This window comes from Desmodus rotundus, chromosome 8, assembly GCF_022682495.2.
Source record: "Desmodus rotundus isolate HL8 chromosome 8, HLdesRot8A.1, whole genome shotgun sequence".
Taxonomy (NCBI): domain Eukaryota; kingdom Metazoa; phylum Chordata; class Mammalia; order Chiroptera; family Phyllostomidae; genus Desmodus; species Desmodus rotundus.
This window is the reverse complement of record NC_071394.1, coordinates 30,804,954-30,825,885: the sequence shown is the minus strand read 5'-3', so window position 1 is coordinate 30,825,885 and position 20,932 is coordinate 30,804,954. Positions and strand designations below refer to the sequence as shown.

General features: G+C 42.0%; 1 long non-coding RNA gene across 1 annotated transcript; it reads left to right on the top strand.

Moving 5' to 3' along the window:
* The first annotated feature begins 118 nt into the window (after positions 1-118).
* LOC123477866 (uncharacterized) lies at positions 119-20,430 on the top strand. The gene is made up of 3 exons (XR_006652885.2): positions 119-245; positions 14,545-14,651; positions 20,304-20,430. It is a non-coding gene; the product is annotated as an uncharacterized lncRNA (long non-coding RNA).
* Positions 20,431-20,932: the final 502 nt, after the last annotated feature.

Here is a 20,932-nt window from a genome sequence, read left to right as displayed (position 1 = left end):
TAATACACCCACTGCTCGCTAGCTAGTGACTATGTCTAGACCACATATTACACACGAGGATAGGGACTGTAATTGATGCATGTTTTTTCTTTGATAGGACCTAGGAACGAAGGGAGAAATGTATCTTCTGAGAACATCTATAATGAAATCCTATAATAATACTACTTTTGGGGGCCAGGGAACCCCATCGTACTGTAACAGTGAGACTGATTCTCCGACCTGTGAGGTGGAAGCCTAAAGAAATGGTAAGTTTTAAGTAACGGAGTGCAGAATGGTCTGTTCAAGCCAAAGAAACTGTTGGCTGAAGGACGATGAGTCTCGCTGAGCACACAGGGGAGTCTCAGATCTAGGAGAGGCTGTGGGCATTACAGAGGAGAGCCAAAGAAGACCGTGAACTCTGGGAGGGCAGGGCCTGGGCTCACCTCTGCACCCTCAGTGCTGGCATGCACATGCCTGTTCTGTGAATGGAAGGACAGATTCCCTCCATAGCAGGAACAGCAAATTTTCTGGCCTTTGGTTTTTTTCTTCTGAAGCCAGCATCATCTCAGACTACATATGGCGAGGTTCTACAAGACATTATCATTTACTGGCAGAACGTCACTGATGGCTGTTTCTGTGGCTGTTTGCCCTGCGTGGCTGTGCATACTGAAATATCCTCTCTGTAGGATGAACCCACCAGTGCCCTGAGCCAACCTAAGATTTCCTTGTTCTTCCCCACCACGGTTCGATCTGGATTGGTCTGGCCAGCCTAAGTCTTTCAGACAGTGAGCAACATGCCACACTGCTGTCTTCCCCGTGAAACCCTGTGATGGACTTCTACTCTACCTACCTTTACAGTGAACTTGACTTCTGTTCTTGGGGTGAAACCGTGTTCAAACCCCAAATCCTTGTTCAGGGCCATAGTAGTTTCTGAGGGCTGCCAAAAACAAACCACCAAACTTCATGGCTTAAAACAGCAGAAATTTATTCTTCCAGATCTGGAGGTCAGAATTCTGAAATGAAGGTGTAGGCAGGACCGCATTCTCTCTGGACATTCCGAGGAACAGTCTATTCCTTACCTCTGGTGGCTGTTAGCATTCCTTGGTTTGTAGCCCCATCACTCCAGTCTATGCCCCCATTTTTACCTTACCTTCTCCTTTGTGGATCTTCTCTGTGTGTTTATTTTATAAGGATACATGTGGTGATTGTTTTTAGGGCCCCTCCCAGATTATCCAGGATAAGCTTCTCCATTTAAGATCCTTAACTTAATCACACCTGAGAAGGCCCTTTCCCCAAATAATGTAATCATTCCAGGGATTTGACATGGGTATCTTTTGGGGGGGTCATTTTTTAGCTTATCACAAAGGCCCTGACAAACTCCTGGCCCATGCTGACCCTTCTTCCTGCTACATTGCCCTCTTGTCTTGGTTCTGGCGAAGGATATGTTTCAACATGAAGGAGTGTCTGGAATCAGATCAGTTACCCAGTTGACTTTGAGTATATCCATAGTTCACACATTTTTACTGCCTTTCCAAGCCTCCAGTTCCAGACATTTGGGTATAAGTATCAGGCTGGATCAGATCCAAGCTTGTCTTTAAATACTGTGATTTTGCTAGATGGAGTCCTTTCCCACAAATAAGCCCAAGGTTAGGTCAGTTCTCTTAGACTGAGCCATCCCGGAATGATTTCCATCTTCCTGTTGGCCTGGTGTTGAGGTCTCAGCGTGCCTTGTGGCAACGATTGTGTTATTGGGTACAGTGTTCTTCTGTCCACATTATAACTTATTGGACACTTACCATATTCTGAGCTCTTTATATGCCTTATTTTATTTAATGTCATACCTGAAGAAATAGGGACAGCGAGGGAAAGTTACTTCTGTAAGAGCACACAATATATGGGTTTTGAAATTGGGTCTAAGTACAAAACTCATGTTTGTTTTATTGTGCCATACTATATTTTACATGTTTTCATTATTTATCTCAAGGTTGTCTTTTCTCTTCTTTAAAAAAAACAAAAATAAACAAACTGAGGTGAGGGTAGGAATTTGCTTTAATTTGATTTTCTCATTTCTTATAAGGATTTGGCAGACGAATTTACTCAACCAGGCAACTTAATTCTTAAATTCTTGTCTGTGGGGGATCTTTCCAGATCAGGGTCTTTGAGTGTACATAAGTTTATGCTACTCTTGCCAGTTCACATTATTCTACAGTTATTGCAATTCCCCACTGTGTGTAGAATCTGTCTGTACTCTTTTAACATTCCCCAGCAACCATCCTGCTTTCACAGAGAAGATGAGATGCAAGTGTGAAGGAAAATGCCAAGTTCAATTAACCAGGAAAAGCTGAAAAGTCCATATTCCAAGGAAGAAGTCATGCACTGAATTTACACACTGGCCTCTCACTGAAGTCCAGACCAATATCCACACTCCTAAGTCATTAGATTAGAATTTCTAGAGCCAACAGATATTTGTCACTTGGCCTTGCTAGCCTTGGTTTTAGTTCTTGCTCCGTTACCACATTATGATCTTGGATGAGACATTGATCCTTCTTGTTTTTCGGTCTTCTTATGTTGTGACAAGTAAATACTTGCACTTGCCATACTTTCTATGGTATAACAAACTGCAATACATTTTTTAAAAAGATCTTTTTAAATTTAAGGAAACATAATTTAATGAAAGGCTGCATACTAATGGTGGTGGACACATGGCTTTAGAAGTCACCTGGGCCTGGGTTTTAATCTCGCTCCCCCCATTTACTAGCTGAGGTTAGGGGGGAGGTACTTGAAGGCATTGTTTATCTTCTCTGATTGCCAGTTTCATCTATTAAAAAACGGGGTTAGTAATACAGTATTTACCTGGCAGGAACATTGTGAGGGCTGAAAGCCCAAGTTGGAGGCAGAAGAATTGCAGAGCTACTGGGAGACCCAGGTTGGCTTCTAACAGTGACCCTAAGAGGAGAAGACCACCCTCGCGGCCTTTTACATCTCTACGCTTGCCTAATGTTTTGTCTCCAAAGCCAGGACACTGCTTTGTAACAGACAGATTACTGGACCAACCAGATGTGGAGTTAGTTTCATTACTTTGAAACAAACCCACACATCAAAGAGTACTTTGCTTGGGCCCTGGGGAGGGGTGCCAGGTGGAAGTTAAGCTCCAGATAGCGAGGAAGTAGGCAGGCAAGTCAAAGAGGCTTCTGCGGGTTCCCATCCGAGGGTAGAGATAACAGGGGAATGATGTTCCAGTGTAGATCAAGCCAGAGAAAACATATTTTTTTGCACAAAAACTTTTTTGTTAAATCCTGCCACCACCCCTGTTCACACTCTGGCCCTTTACAGATATCTTCAAATACCCTCTAATTGGTTTCCCTGCCCCTAGAAAGTTCCCTCCAATCAGACCTCTATACTGGTACTCCTGGCAGCCTTCTTATGGCTGTGGCTTTCACACTTTTCATCCATGAATCACAGTAAGAAATATATTTTAGATTATGGGACAGTATACACATATTCCTCTCTGCTGTCTATCTATCTACCTACCTGTCTACATATCTACTTACCTGTATGTTATTTATCTAAAACGAGACAAAAGTTTTATAAAATTGTATTTTAATCTATGTGAGATGCATTCTGATATTTTCTATTTTATTCTATTCTATCCTTTTATTTGAAAAAAAAATACTAATCAAGGTAGAAACACAGCTCACCTCCTCACACAACAACAGCAAAAATTACAACTAAACCAAAAAAACAACTCTCCCGTAGAATCATCAGAAAATCAAGTTGTGTAAAAGTCTGACAACCAAGGAATTAAAGAAGTCACGTGCATCCAGATGGGTAGGAGGGGTGGAGATGCGTAGGTACATGGAGATGTGGAACAGCTAGTCCCACAGCCATGTGTGGTAGATAAAAATTGGGAGGGATACGTTGGGAGCGAGAGATCTCAGCCCCACACCAGACCACCCAGCCCAGGTTCCAGTGCCAGGAAGATCAGTCTCCATAACTTCTGGCTGTAAAAACTAGTAGGGGTTGGGTGGCAGAAGAAACTGTGGAAATCTCAGGTTTCTCTTCTTAAATGGCTTTCAATGGACTGAGGACTTACACAGACTCACTCCCTCTGAGCTCCAGCACTGGGGCAGCAGCTGGAAGGGCACCAGTGGCATATGGGGAGAAACTGAAATGTTTTACATCAGGGTGAGTGCTGGGGGGGAATCTTCCTCCTGGACAAAATTTCAAGGCCGGGCAGCAGTCATTGTCCCCTTTCTGAGCCATCCCCCACAGAGCCATAGAGCAGTGACACCATGTCTGAGACTCCAGCAGCCTGGTTCCAACAGGTGGCCTTGCCCTGGCAATTAGCTAAGGCTCTGCCTCATCCAACTTACCAGTGTGCTCTTCTATAACAGGCCACGCTACTAAGACCGTGAGTCAAAGCAGCTCTACCTGATACTTAGAAACAAATACAGAGAGTCTGCCAAAATGAGAAGGCAAAGAAATGTGGCCCACATGAAAGAACAGAACAAATCTCCAGAAAAAGAACTAAACAAAATGGAGATAAGCAATCTATCAGTTGCAGAGTTTAAAACACTAGTTATTAGGATGCTCAAGGATCTCACTGGGCACTTCAACAGCATAAAAAAAATACAGGCAGAAATAAAGATTACACTGAATGAAATAAAGAAAAAATTATAGGGAATCAACAGTGGAGTGAATGAAGCCAAGAATCAGATCAATGATTTGGAACATAAGGAAGAAAAAAAACATTCAATCAGAACAGCAAGAAGAAAAAAGAACCCCCCCCCAAACAAGGATAGGCTAAGGAGCCTCTGGGAAAACTTCAAATGTACTAACATTTGAATCATAGGGGTGCCAGAAGGAGAAGAGAAAGAGCAAAAAATTGAAAACTTATTTGGAAAAATAATAAAATAAAACTTCCTTAATTGGTGAAGGAAATAGACATGCAAGTTCAGGAAGCACAGAGTCCCAAACAAGATGGACACAAAGAGGACCACACCAAGACACAAAGAGGACCACACCAAGACACATCATAATTAAAATGCCAAAGGTAAAAGATAAAGAGAGAATCTTAAAAGTAGCAAGAGGAAAGCAGAGAGTTAGTACAAAGGAGCTTCTGTATGACTGTCAGCTGGTTTCTCAAAAGAAACTTTGCAGGCTAGAAGAGACTGGCAGGAAGTACTCTAAGTGATGAAAAGCAAGGACCTACAACCTAGATTACTTTATCTAGCAAAGCTATCATTTAGAATCGAAAGGCAGATAAAATGCTTCCCAGACAAGGTAAAGCTAAAGGAGTTGTCATCACCAAGCCATCATTACATGAAATGTTAAATAAGCTTATTTAAGAAAAAGGAGAAGATCAAAGGCATGAACATTAAAATGGCAACAAATGCACAACTATGAACAATTGAATCTAAAAAACAAATTAAGCAAACAGCAGAACAGAAGCATAGATATGGAGATCACTTGGAGGGTTATCAGTTGGGAAGGGAAAGGGGGAGAATGGGGGAAAAGATACAGGGATTAAGAAGTACAAACTGGTAGGTACCAAATAGACAGGGAGATGCTAAGAACAGTATAGGAAATGGAGTAGCCAAAGAACTTGTACGCATGATCAATGGACATGAGCAGGGCAGGGGGGACTGCTGGAGGAAATGGGAGCTACCAGGTGGAGGGGGGAAAAGAGGGAAAATTGAGATAACTGTAATAGCATAATCAATACAATATATTAAAAATATATAAAATATATAAAATATATTTTAAATATAAATATACATATTTAAAGTATATATAAATTTTATATAAAATTAAAATACATAAAAATAAAGTATATTTTTAAAAAGAATAAAATACTAGTCAAAACTTATTTAAATAGATTCCAGGAGAAGGAGAAGGGGGAGAGAAGGGGGAAGAGGAGGAGCAAGGACACAGTTTGAAATATTCTATTCTTAGGACATTGCTCTGATTATGTTCTTAGTTTCTTTCTAAGTCTCTGATGGTCTTACGTTGTTTTCCTCATGAAGTCTAAATTCCTTAGCCCGGACGGCCCCTAGTTCCCCCTCAGATCCATTTCCCATCACCCCTGGCAGGAGGTAGCAAACTGAAGTGGGCATTTTGGAGTCAGATGGGCCAGAACTGAAGGCTGGTCTGTGTCACTTAACAGTGCTGTGGCCTTGGACAAGGTAACTTGGTTGTTTACAGCCCTGAACCCACACCTGTAAAAGACAACAATGGTGTCCCCCTCGTTGGGCTCCCTTGAGAGTCAGTTGAGAGTGCACATGGTAAGCACTTAGTGAGCATTAGCAGTGAGCTTGTTCTGCCTAGTACGTGCTCTGGTTTCTAATATATTCCAGTATTGTTTTTTTTCCAGAATTTGGTGCCCTCCTCTATCTGTACATTTGCTCATTCCATTACTCCTTCCTTGATGCTACTGACTTTTTAGATAAATCTTGTTTATCTTTTATGACAGTCAAAATACCACCACTAATTTAGTTTTTCCTGACCAATGAATGAGAAGCTGTTCACTCCTGCCCTGAGTAACTGTAGCCCTATAAACAGGTGTTGCCACTTATTGTTATTGTCTGTCATAGTTATTTCTAATGTCCCTTATAAGAATGTGAGATCCATGAGGATGGGGAATGCATTCACTCCACGTGTACTCTCCCAGTGTGCATTCCCCAAACTGCCTAGCACAAATAATATGTTGAATGATTAAGTACATAAAATTACCATTTGCTATAGGAAGCTAGGATGAGTATGGCTCCAAGTTTTCCAGTTAAAATGGAATGTCTGATACTGTGTATCTGACTGAGAATATCTTGCCTATCATATATTTTTAATTTCATCAGAAATAAAATAAAAATAATTCTTGGTTGATCTGAACTTTTCATATATACACAAACTGCTCATGTACATAACCAGCGGGTTTTACATCAATATCAGTGCTGATAATGGTTGTCATTCCCAGAACTACCTCGTGAGTAGGTGCATATGTTTGTGTGTGTGTGCGTGCACACTACAGTAGGGGGAAACGAGTGAATGACGTATTTCTAGAATGAAACCAGGCTTAAGCATGGTGAGCAAATGCACAGGCTCTGGATTTAAACCTCTTGAATTTAAACCCGTTTAAAGAGAATTTATTTATTTACTGGTTGTGCTATTAAATCTCTCTTTGCCCCCATTTCCTTATATGTGAAAATAAGGGAAATAATAGTACCGACATTATTAAGACTATGATGAAGATTAGAGAGTTAATACAGGTGTACACAGTATCTGGTAAGTATGTATCAGTGGAACACCATCCATACCATATGTCCTAGCAGTTTCACTTCCAGGTACAAACCCAATAGGTAGGAGCATGTATATTTGCCAGAATACATGGACTAGAAAGTGTATGGTGGTAGAATTTATAATAGACACAAACTAGAAGGTACCCCAATACCCGTCAACAGTAGAATGTGTGCAGATTAAAAAAGAGTAACCTCATTTAAATTGGAGTTGGGAGGACCTGTAGGAGGGGCTCTTACACACTGCCACTTATCACCAAATACCCCAAACAGGAAAAGATGTACTTTGCATCTACAACAGGTAGATGTTAATCTGTTCTGGTAGATATTATTCTATTCTATTACTTCAGCAGGGAGGAGGAGGATCTTTTCTTTGCCAGGCAACCACTCAACCAATGAAAGACTTAGAACTCAGCCAATAAAAAGCCACTATACTTTGAATTCCCAGCTTCCTCCAATGGACTCTTTGTTTATAACAACCTCTCTGAACTCCCCCTTTCCTTTATAAAAAAAGATTTTCTCCTTTGTTCTCTGGACTTGTTTGTGGTTTGTCATTAGACTGCCACAATTGCAATTCTTTGTTGTTCCTGAGTAAATCCATTTTGCCAGACAAGTAAATATCTGGCTCTATTATTTGTTTAAGGTGAAGGAATGGTTAAGTTGCCATAAATTTACGTAATAGAGTATTACACCACAACAAAATAAATAAATTACGTACATGCAACAACATGGGTGAATCTCACAGACATAATGTAGAGTAAAGGAAGCCAGATACAAAGAATGAATACTGTATAGTTCTACCCTATACAGTTCAAAAACAGGCAAAACCAGAAAACAGAATAATAGCTACCTAGTTGGGGAGAATGACTAGCCTCTAGCATGAGAAATGTTTCTGATGTCCTGGAAATGGGTATCTTTTTGTGGGTGTGTTCAGTTTGTAAACATTCAACAAACTGCATACTTGTGATTTGTGAACTTTTCTGTATGTAAATTATTTTAAAAACGTTTTTAAAAAGTACATGATGAATAAAAAGTTTCAAATGAAAGTTAGTTATTATTATTGTCATTAGCCTGAAAGACCAGAGTTTGAATCCTGCCTCTGTGGTCACTGAGACTTAGGATGTCTCTTAAACTCTCCATGTCTAGGGTGATAAACAGAGATTATGATACTTGCACTGGAGAGAACTGGTGAGCTAAGATTTTTTAAATGGTGTCAGCCTATTTAATATCTAGCAGAGAGCTTTGGAGCAGATTTTCATTACAATAGGAAAAATCACTTGAGTGCATTTGAGAGTTGTAAAAATGTAAGGCCAGTATACACTCCTTGCCCATGGGGTAATATTATTAAGAGACTTTTGTTTACGGTCTGACAGTGGAAGCCCCCTCTCCATAGCTCTTGGTATGTATAGGAATTGGTAATTTTGCCATGGGGCCAAGGAGCCTCCTGGGGGGAAAGAGATAAAGTCCTTGACCCTGCCCTTTTGAGGGTTAATATTATTAGGCACTGATGGACTGAGATGGACTAGACTGAAATTTGTTGGAAAGAAAGATCACCGAGGGCCCTAGAGTGGAATTCACCAGGTCATGTGTGGCCTGCTGATCTAGGTCAAGACCTCATGGTGAAGGGTCGTTTGTTCACAGCAGTTGGCTGAGGCAGGACCTTTTTATACTCAGCCAGCCTCGGTTTCATGCTTCGAGATGGTGGCTGAGCAGATGCATTTGACATAAAAATATGAGTGGGGGCTTACCCGTGACCATGAGAAACAAGGAATTCTTCATGGCAGGAATAATTAGGATTGGATTGGGTGGGACCAGTGTTTGGTATGTCCACAGGTAGCCGCCAGTGCAATGGTACAGGTGTGCTAATAGAACTTTCTAGTTACTTCTCTCATCTGGCATTTGGAAGTGTGATTGACTTTTTAGAAATGAGAAAGGCTGTAGGATGTTGGACCATGTTGGGATGAAGGAGTAGAAAAGGCCTCATGGAAGGAATTTCAGATTTCCTGCTGGTAAGGTGTTTGGACCTCAAGCAATTCACTAGAAGAGTAAAATAAATCAAACACTATTTGCATTCTAAGCTAGTAAAGCATGCATCTAATTAATAACAATAGCTATCATTTATTGGGCACTTACTATATGTCTAGCATGGAGACTGATCTTTGTTCACCAAAATTTGTTCTCTCCTTCTTTCTAGCTATGTGACTACACTAGCTTCCCCAAGATCCTTTTAGCTAGTGGTGGCCCTGTGACTAAATTCAGAGCAGAAACATCACATAGCACTTTTGGCTTTAGGCCTTAGGGCAATAGAAGGTTCTCCTCCAGTGCTCTCTTCCCCTCTGCTGGTTGAACCCACAGCAGTCCAGCTTTGGCCAGGCACCTGATAGCAACACCCTAGAAATGACAGCAACGTAAAGGCAGGCACGTGCGAATAACTGCATGGGGCTTCCCTGCTACCCTGGACTTTTGCCCTGGAACAGTTATGCAGGAAAAAATAAGCTTCTTTGTTCTCAGAGCTTGCATTTCTGAAACTTTAATGGGCACAAGAATCTCCTGGAGAGCTTGTTAAAATGCAAATCATGATTCAGCAAGTCTTGAGTGGGTATCTTGAGTGGGGCTTGAGATTCTGCATTTCTAACAAGTTTCTTAGTGACGTTAAAGATGTTGGTTCAGGATCTATACATTAAGTCGCCCCCCCCTCCACCCGTTGCCCAAGAATTCTAATTTAATTGAGACATGGTGCTAAAATAAAAACAAAAACAAGACAAAACGAAACCTCCCCAGGTGATTCCAATCTACGGACAGGGTTGAGACCCACTGGATAGAAGGAACATTTTCTGAGGATCAGGAGTCCAGTTCCTTTCCTGGTGCCCTTCAGAGGAGGAGACAATGCCTTCTAGCTCTTCTAAACAGACTTGTCATTCTGTCTTCTCATTAACCACTTATGGGTAATGTTTCTGGTTGCCTTTCTGCAACTGCTGGGAGTACTTGTCTTCTGAAACTTCCTTTCAGCCAGAAACTTCTTTTTTGACAATCTCTTGTTTGACATCTTGTTTTGGATGCTGAGCTTTGAACAAAGTAATTCAAGATGGTGTTGTAGGGAGAAGCTGATTGTTGACTCTTCCCCAAATCTGACTTTGGGAATCACATACCGAGCATTTAAATTTTAAACCCTGCAGCAGCCGCAGCCTAACTCAAGGTTTCAGCCTTAAGACAGATAGACAATTGCCATCACTGAGACGGATGATGTAATAATTAAACTACTATTCTGTACAACCAGTTTCACCTGAAGGTTCCAAAGCCTTAAGAACATCTGGTGGCAATTTGTAGTTAACACAACATTATTTTGCATTTATTGAGTGTTGATAATGCACTAGGTGTTGTAGAGACTACAATCCCCATTCAGAGGTCAAGGGAGAGGACAAATATGTCCCTAAAGAAAGAAGGTGAGTCTTAACATAGTTGAGAATTTAACCTCTCTCTAAGATAAAACCTCTTTTATCTTAGTTGAAACTTTATGATTTTGTAAAAAGCTGTCGGTTTTATGAAACTCCCACAGTTTACAAAATGTTTTTACATAGATTATCTAATTTAATCTTCACTTTAGCCTTGCTGTGTTGTGATTTAGTCAGCAGCAAACAACAGAAAACCTGACTCCAACTGCATTCAACAATAAGGAAAGTTACAATTGTCTTAACCCTAAATCCTGAAGCGCCACGTTGTTAACCCTCAGTGTGGTGAGGACTCAGGTAGTTCTCTCTTTCCACTCTGTCATCCGGGCCTTCAGCTGCAGACAAGGCTATTTTCCCTCCTGGTAGAAGAATGCTGGCAGTAGCAACTGGGGCTACCCATCTCATCATTCATGTCTAGTTCAAAAGAAGGGAAATCTCTCACCCAACCATGGAAGAAAATTCTTCCTCTTCTGATCACTGGTAGTCATTTTAGGCAATGTGTCCATTTCACATGGGGTGGGGTGGGATGGTGACCTAGTGACTGGCTTGGGTTCCTGAACCAATTACTGGCAAGGAGGGCTGGGATTACCGTGATTGGCATGGGCCAATCAGGATCCACTCCTGGAGCTGGGCCTGGAGCTGGATACTCTGGGTCACATGGAGGGGGTGCATGAAAGAACAAAGTGTATTCTGTCAGGAAATAAGACAAGGGGAAGGGAATGGATTCTGGTGGCCCTCAACAGGGTTTTCTCCAAGTATTTGTGTCTAATTTACAGAGAAAAAACTGGGGCTTATGGAAATTGAATGACTGCCCAAAATCTCAGTTAGGTGGTGGTCAAATGGAGACTTCTAACTACAAATCTGTTGTCTGCCTTAGTTAAAGAACCAACCCAAGGTAATACTCAAAGCAGAGGTTTGTCTGCACTATCTCCCTCTCCTCTTACTCCTCCTCCTTCATCCTTTTCCCTCATAATTTAGAAAAAAAGCACTCACTGGCCTGGTTGTGTCCCCCAGACTATTGATAGTGATGCTCTTGACTAGGAATGCCTGAGCTGCTCTTCAGGCCCCATCAGTGTCACTCGTATGGAGCTTTACCTAAGCTGGGCCAGTGTTGTAGCTGGGCTGGTCCCCGTATGTTCTTATTATCCTTATTACAGAATGTAATGCACTCTTCTAGTATAGTCTACTGTAGTTTATTTCATATCTTATTTCACTTCAGCAAAATCATTAGCAAACTTTAAGGATCAAAATTTATTTCTCATGAGACCTGGAGGATACATGGCACACCCAAAGGCCACACAATGAGGACAAGGGAGAGGAGGGGAAGGGGGTAGAGAGAGAGAGGAGTCGTGGGGCTCTGTCTTTGTTAGGGTCCAAGGGTGGTATGTATGTCTAGGGTTTTGCAGGTTTACTCTTTATTGGCTCATTTAAAATGTAAGAGTGGGAATTAGGAGGTGGGAAGGGAGAAGTGGGGTCACTCAGGAGATCAGTTATTAGGCTACCCAGGGAACTTTATGGGTGGAGACAACCTCATTTCTTTTCTGGTTTTGCTAGTAGCTGTGTTTAGCAACATGTTTATTCAAGATGGATGTCTTTTGAAACTGATGCCTTGACAAGCAAAAAGCTTAATGTCAGGCACTCACACTACAGGCACGAACGTACCAGTTTCTGTCATGGACCCTGGAACCTTGGGCACGTTATTTTGTTTCTTTGGGCTTCCATTCTTTATTCAGGGAGGGTATTAGAACTGTTGCATTTGTTAAGAACTCTAATTTTCATGAATTTTACAAGTATTTCCTCTTCTCCCTGTTGCCCTTAAGCCTCTGCTTATCAGTGGATTCATGCTTTTTTGGTTAATACACAGTGCAAGATGTATATTTTATATAATTACCTTGTGCACAGATGGGCACACCCCCCACCCCAAATTAAGTTTCACTGAACAATATTTATCCTTATTAGAGAATGTAATGCACTCTTCTAGTATAGTCTACTGTAGTTTATTTCATATCTTATTTCAACTTACCCTATCCTATCTTACTTTTTAAAAATCCTGTAGCAAAATGGACTATGTTGATTTTCTGGCCCTTCCATGGATTTCAACCCTTAGTGGAGCTTTCAGGGTCAACCTTCAAATGACATTTTGGGCCTTAGACTCTGCATCCTCCTGGTCCCCTCATCCATACCTGACACACAGTAAACTTTCTCAATCTTAACATTTAATCACCTTGGGATCCTGGCTTCTGCTTTCCCTTGTGACAAGTCGTCAGTTAGATACACTGACATTTGGCTCACCAGTGTGCTAACATCGTTATTCAGCCCAGCCTGCTCTGGCTCAAGCTATGATGAAATCCACTGGCTAGATCTGATTGGGTCCTCACAGGGTCTTGGTCACAGCTGGGTCTCTCTTGACTTCTGATACCCATAAGTCATAAACAGAGAAACTATTATTTTCTAGAAGAGAGATAAAAGGTTAGACTAGAGCATTAAAGAACATGAGTCATTTTTTCCCCCTCAGATTTCTCTACAATCTGATTTTTTTGTTCTTCTATTTCTACCTTCCTGCCTTCTTCCTCTTGTCTATCTTTTCTTCTTTTCAGGGTGAGGTGCTCAAGTCTAAGACATAGTAATGGCTTGTCCCACTTAAATACTAAACCTCATCACCATGGACATCTGATGTTCACCCTGCCTGTAGAACTGTAGCTCTGCCCAGAATTCCTGCAGAAATGCTAGAGTCGTGCAGGTTCACCAGCAACTTTCACCCCCAGAAATCCAGTCCAGTCTAGCTATTCATAAGTACATAAATCATTTTAGGGAAGGTGAAAGTTCATCTGGCCCAAATTTCTCCTCTGTTTTTGGTTTACCTTAATTCCATTTTACTATTTTTTTCACCACACCCTCAATCTTCTCTGTCTCCAAAAGAAGCATAACTGCTCCTCCTCAACTTTTATAAACTCTGTTAGAGCCACTTTCTTCAATAACTTGTTCCATATGTTGCATACATGAGCTCCACCAGGATCCCCTCACCCTGCTTTCTCATTTGGCATGGCTTCCCTCCGTGTTTGAATCGTTACAAGTAAAAGGAGAAAATACTCTCCAGTCTTACACCAACGAGGCCTTCTGTTTGGTGTGTTCCACGTGTTCCATCATTTAAAAGGTTTTGTGGGAGTTTTACTAACCCAGTGAGAAACAGTGGTCTGTCTTCAGTGTCCTGCTCCTTCTTCCCCCTGAAAGCCCATGTGGTTTGGGTAGTGGTGCCCTTCCCAGCTTGGGACACTGCTCTTCCCGGGATAAAGGACAGAAAAGGCCCCGGTCTTCCTTTGAGGGGTCCAATAAGAACTCTGAGCAGACAGATGACACCTCTCTGCTTTTCCAGTCAATTCCCTCAGCAAAAATACGCTCAGATTTCAGTTGTTTTTAACTATAGCTGGGCATGGGGCTGATGAATTTTAAAAATAGATTTTTTCCTTTTTTCTAAGTAACTGCACTTACCTACATTCTGGTTCTTTTCTGACCTGTGCCCAGATGTGACTGTGCCATGAGGGACATACTTTGTTGTTGGTTCTCTGTTCCTAGACTAACTGTTCAATTTCTCACTAATGAGAATGACTTTTCCTTTTCAGGGGGATATAGTTTTTCCTTGTGATGAGACCTTTTCTTTCTGTGCATGAGCAGGCTTCATCACCCTTTACCTCCCTTCACATCTCTCTCCCTCCACGTCTGCTTTGCCACGGGCCAGGCCCCACAGGTCCTTGCCTGGAAGGGCTGCACGTGGAGTTGCACATCATTATTGTTGGTTTATAAGTCTGACCTTCCTTACATGCTTCCAGGAAGCTGCTTCTGAGTGTTTTGCTGTGCCTCACAGCCATGGAACCCCACGGACAGAGTCAGTGTGCAGAGGCTGTGCCAAGGTTCGTGAAAGAGTGAGTGATATACGGTGAGTATTCCTTTTCTTTTTAAATTTAAATTACTTTTCATTTTTCAAATACAGTTGACATACAATATTATGTTACTTTCAGGTGTACACCCCTGTGATTAGACATCATATAACTAAGTGATCATCCTGATGAATCTCCTATCAATCTGGCATCGTACGTAGTTACTAGGATGTTATTGACTACATTGCTTATGCTGTACTTTACATCCCCATAACTATGCTGTAACAACCAATTTGTACTTTTTAATCCCTTCCCCTTTTTCACCCATCCCCCAAACCCACCCTCCCATCTGGTAATCATCAAAATATTCTCTGTATCTATGAGTCTGTTTCTGTTCTGCTTGTTCATTTATGTTGTTTCTCAGATTCAATTGTTGTTAGATATGTATTTATTGCCATTTTTTGTTCATATTTTTGTTGTTCTTCTTCAGGAAGACTCTTTAACATATCATATAAAACTGATTTGGTGGTGATAAACTCCTTTAGCTTTTTCTTGTCTGTCCTTTAATACTAAATAATAGCTTTTCTGGGTAGACTAATCTTGGTTGTAATGTGGTTTTCATCACATTAAATTATTCTTGCCAATCCCTTCTAGCCTGCAAAGTTTCTTTTGAGAAGTCAGCTGACAGTCTTCTGGAAGCTCCTTTGTAGGTAACATTAACTGCTTTTCTCTTGTTGCTTTTAAGATTCTCTCTTTATCTTTAACCTTTTGCATTTAATCATGATGTGGCTTGGTGTGGGCCTCTTTGTGTTCATCTTGTTTGGGATTCTCTGTGCTTCTTGGACTTGTATGTCTGTTTCCTTCACCAGGTTAGGGGATTTCTCTGTCATTATTTTTTCACATAGGTTTTCAATTTCTTGTTCTCTCTCTTCTCTTTCTGGCACCCCATGATGCAAATGTTGGTATGCTTGAAATTGTCTCAGAGGCTCCTTACACTATCTTTACTTTTTTGAATGCCATTTTTTTTCCTTTTTGCTATTATGATTGGGTGTTTTTTGCTTCCTTATATTCCAAACCACTGTTTTGATTCTCAGCTTTATCTACTTTATTGTTGATTTCCTATAAATTATTCTTCATTTCATTTAGTATATCCTTCATTTTAACTCATTCTTTTTTTATGGTTTCCATGTCTGTTTTTCTGATGTTGAAGTTCTCACTAAGTTCATTGTGCATCCTTATAACCAGTGTTTTGAACTCTGCATCTAGTAGATTGCTTGTTTCCATTTTGTTTAGTTCTTTCTGTGGAGTTTTTTTTTCCTGTTCTTTTATTTGGGACATGATTCTTTGTCTCCTCATTTCAGCAGCCTCCCTGTGTTTGTTTCTATGTATAAGGAAGAGCTGCTACATCCCCCAGGCGTGGTAGAGTGGCCTTATGTAGTATATGTCCCGTAGGGTCCAGTGGCACAGCCTTCTTGTTCACCCAAGCTGGACACTCCAGGTGTGCCCTCCACGTGGAATGTGTACACCCTCCTGTTGTAGTTGAACCTTGATTACTGTTGGCATTTCAATGGAAGGGATTGACCTCCAGGCCAACTGGTTGCAAAAGCTGGCTGTTACCACTGACCTCTGACCACCAGGGAGGATCGGCTGTTCAGGGGCCCACCCCACAGAGCAGGACTTACTTCAGCAGGGCTCTGGTGCTTCCTGAGTCTGCCCCTTGAGTATGTTGCTTTTGGAGGTGGTTAAGTGGTGCTTTGACATGATCTGAGGCTGTCCACTGGGTGTGTGGCCCTGAGGCTGTCTGGAAGGTGCAGGACATGGTCAGCTATTGCCTGTGCCTTGCCCAAGACCACCTGGCATAAGTGACAAAGTGATCTGCAGATGGCTGCTACTTGTGCTGGGCTTGGAGGTACCCAGGCGTGGCTAAGCTGGGAACCAAGGCCAGCTGCCGCTAGTGCCAGGGCTGGGGCCACTTAACAAGACATATAGGACACACTAAGGCCAGATGCTGCTTGTTTGAGAGATTTTGGAAAGTCTGAAGGATGAGCCAAGACAGGCCATTTGTATGGAAAAGCCATTGGAAGCAGCTTGGGTGGGTCTACAAGTTGAGTGGGGCAGGGTCTCGGGGATTCACCAGGGTGGGGCAAAGAATGTGAGCCAGGCTGATGGAGACCGAGGTATTGCACCTGGCTGCCAGCTCTGTGGGGGGAGGTATTAGAAAAAGAACAATGGTCTCTGCCAGCACTTTTGTCTGGGAGAAAGCTGACTCTCAGCTCCCACCCTGATGCCAGACAATTTAGTTTTCCCCATATGTCCCTGGTGCCTTTACAGCTGTTGCCTCAGTGCTGGGGTTCAGAGAGAATGAGTCCCACAGCGAGAATTCTGTGCACAAGTCCTTTGAGAGGAACAGCATGGGACCCCTGATGCCCTCTGTCTCATTCAGCCACAATCCCTAATGGTTTTTATAGCCCCAGCAAATTAATAGCCGTGTTTGGATGTACTTAGGAGAACATGAAACTGTTGCAGGCTCTATCCGTGTAATAATAGACCAACTCTTCAAGAAAGTTGACTGAAGGAACTAATAAATCAATCAATTCATTTGATGGGAATTGATTTACAAAGAGAAATGTGATAACTTGATAATAAACGTTGGTTATTTTCCCTGGTCACTCCTTCCCAGTGAGCAAATTCACTTAAACAACCAAGTCGTGATCAACTGTTGCTAGATGGACATAAAACCAGAACAAAGACATTAAAAATAATTCATTGGATTGGATGAGGAGGGAACCAGGGAGCATCATCGAGCTCCAGCCTTCTTTTTCAGAGACACATTAGTTTTTGGAGCTGAGCGGTCTTGCCCCACAAAGTATTACGTCAGTGCCAAGAGTCTGGGGCACCATTAGCAGCTCCACCCTGGGAAACAAGCAGAGAGGGAGCCAAAGTGAGGAGCCAAGAGAACCGAGAACCATGTGTGATGTGAGAGAAGGCTCCAAGCAGGCTATAGGGAAGCATTCTGGAAGAATTTCCTGAGCCAGAGTCCGGTGTTTGCCATAGAATTTTACGTGTGCCTCTGGTGTGGGCATCCTGGGAGGAGTTACAGGAGCTGCCAAGCAGGAGACTTGATTTCCAGGACTCTGAGGAAGCTGCATGGATCACCCTTCCTTCTTCTAGGGACATGCTTAGAATTCTGACAATGGTGTCAGAGTCGGCCCACCTAAATCTTGGGTGGATCAGGGTCACAGTAACACTACTTACTCTCAAATTCCTTTCTGCAAACCTTTTTGTTTTAAAATAATTATAGATTTATAGGAAATTGTAGAATGAGTACAGAGAAGTCCTTTCCCAAGTTTCCCCAGTGGTAGCATCTTACCTAACTAGAGTACAATATCAACTAGGAAATAGACATTTGTACAATTCACAGATTTCCTCAGATTTCCCCAGTCTTATATGCATTTATTTGTGTGTGTGTGTGTGACTGGTTCTGTGTATTTTATCACATGTGTAGGTATGCGTAAACACCACCATAATCATGATACAGATCTCTTTCATCACCACAGAGGTCCTTGAATTCCTTTTAAAGAGGAAACATTCATTCCTGATACTATTAGCTCATGCTGCTATGATACAATTGAGTAGGTTAAGGTTTCCTTTATACCCTTCACATTTTTTAACATTTTTGTGTGAATATATCCTATTCCCCTATGACGACTTAACAACACTTGTATCTTTTTGACTGGACTGGGAGGGGAAGTAGCTGACGTTTTCAACACAACCTTAGGTGAGCCAGCTGAGGAGGTGGGAGATTGGCCTGTCTTGTTCACCACAGCACCCAGCCCCTAGAACAGGGCCTGGGACACAGAAGACACCCACAACTATTTCTGAAATACACCCATTCTATCTGGATTCTTAAGACGAATGCCCTCAGGGAGGGGGGCTCTTTCCCAGCCCCATACCGTTCTATCCCAGCTCCTTGACTGGCCCTTATTTTGGGTCTCCTTCAATCCTAGAACTTTTATTGCATTGTTATTTTAATGAATGATTGCTATCATGGACTGCTATGCATTTTAAACAAAATTTTTTAAAAATTAAAAAAGAATGGCCCTGGCTGGCGTTGCTCAGTGGATTGAGTGTGGGCTGCAAACCAAAGGGTCGCTGGTTCAATTCCCAGTCAGGGACATGCCTGGGTTGTGGACTACGTCCTCAGTGGGGGCGCGTGTGAGGCAACCACACATTGATGTTTCTCTCCCTCTCTTTCTCCCTCTCTCTAAAAATAAATAAATAAATATTTAAAAAAATTAACAAAATTGCAGTTGCGAATTGTTTGACTTAGGGTAAATGTGTTTGACAAACTTACATTGGGTACTGCTCATGCCTCCTCATCTGCTTGCTACCTGTTTCTTCTGGCAGCTCTTCATTCCATTAAGTTAACATCTTCCAGTTCCATGACGTTCATGTCACCCCAAATATGAATTTTCATGAAAATCTCATTAACAGAGTGATAGAGCAAATTACATTTTTTTCCAAGTCCCAACTGTTTGAGTTTCATTTCACCTGCTCTGTGGCTCCTGTTCAGGTGGTGCACATCCAACCACTGGCCACATGGATCACAACATGTTTTCAGGGCTGGACGAGGGTTATTTCCTGGTAATTGAGCGTCCCAGTGAGAGTGACTGGTAGCTGCAAAGGGAAACCTGCAGGTGGAAACTGGGAGGAGGGTGGGGGTGGGTTGGGGTGGGGAAGAAGGCCAGGATGGAAAGTCACCAGCAGAGGGCAGAGATTTTCTTTGACTCCTGAGATGGACACCTGACTCCTCTCGCTGATAATGGAAGCACAGGCAATTTGTTTACGTGCCAACAGAGTGCAGGCCGCGGATGTTCAAATGGCCATTGGTAGACTGCTATGCGAACTAGCTTTTCTTTCCAGTATTCTCAGTTTGGACAGAGGCATTATCTTTTCCTGCTGTAATGGTTGAAATTCTTTATTTTTAGTGCATTAATTACCATTGTTTTTTTTCTCCGACATAGTTTTCATCTAGTGCCTGGACTTTTGAAACTAAACGTCTAAATGGCATCCTGACTTCAGAAACCAACCCCCACCCCGCTTACATCCCATCCATACCGCCCATTATTTCCAGTTAAACCTTAAAAAATCCTAGCTTTAATCAGGAGCCTATGGCTTCCCATTGGATCAAGTCAAGTCAAAACTCCTGTAATTCAATTTGCCTCTTTAACCCGACTCCTATCCCTGGGTCCCTGGGGTACCTGCATGTACCCACCCAGGTAATCCAAAATGATCTAATCTTGAGATCCTTAAATTAATTACATCTATAAAGACCCTTTATCAAAATAAGATCACATCCACAGGTTCAGGGGTTAGGATGTGGAATATCTTTTGGGGAGCCTCCATTCAACCTGCTGCAGTAATCAAGCAGTCAAACCCAAAGAGCATTGATTTTGAGCTACCAACAAATACTATTAAAATGTTAGTAACAATTTGGACAAAAATAGAACACATGCTTATTAAATTTGTGGTTAATGTGAAGCTGGGTTGGATAGTTATTCACGTGAAAACAAAAGCAAAACATTTTTTATAGGTTATAAGAATGAGCCAAATTAGCAAAATGGACTTTTTACTTTGCACTCAATTCTATTACATTATTTCTCACATGGTTTTGATGCTGATTCAGTGAGTCTGATTCAATCCCTTGAAAGGTCATAAAAGCAGGCCTGAGGCTTCCCCGAGAGAAGACATTTTGCCTGGAGACAGCACGTTGAGCTACGCAGTCTGCCTTCTTGATGGCCTGTCCCGTGGATTTAGGACTTGCCTCGCTAGCCCCACAATCTGGTAAGCCCATTTCTTGCAACGAATCTCTTAATAATATCTTCTACTGGTTTTGTTTCTCTGGTTGAACTCTGTCTGACACAGTGATTTTCAGGATCCAGCGATGGGCTGAGTGGCTGGAGAGGACCTGGGAGGCCAAGGAGTACATGTCAGTCTTTCTTAAACTTTAATGAGCTATGAATCAGCTGAGGGCCTTCCAAGTCCATAGGTCTGCGTGGACCCAGATGGTGTCAATGCTTTCCTGGACTGTGCTTTCAGTAGCAGGAATGTATTCAGTAGTAGTTCTCAGCTTAGGCTGTGCATTAGAACAGAATTCCGTCAGAGTTTTCTGCTGCCCCTGGATACTCGGAGGTGCTGGGCCTCCCTTCCTGTGCAATACCAGTCTTAAAGCTCTCAGTTCAATTTAACCCCAAACCAAGTCTTTTTAGAGAAAGCCAGTTTGGTTCAAGGAAATCACATTAACTCAAATGCAAAACCAATGCAGTTAACTCTTCCAGAG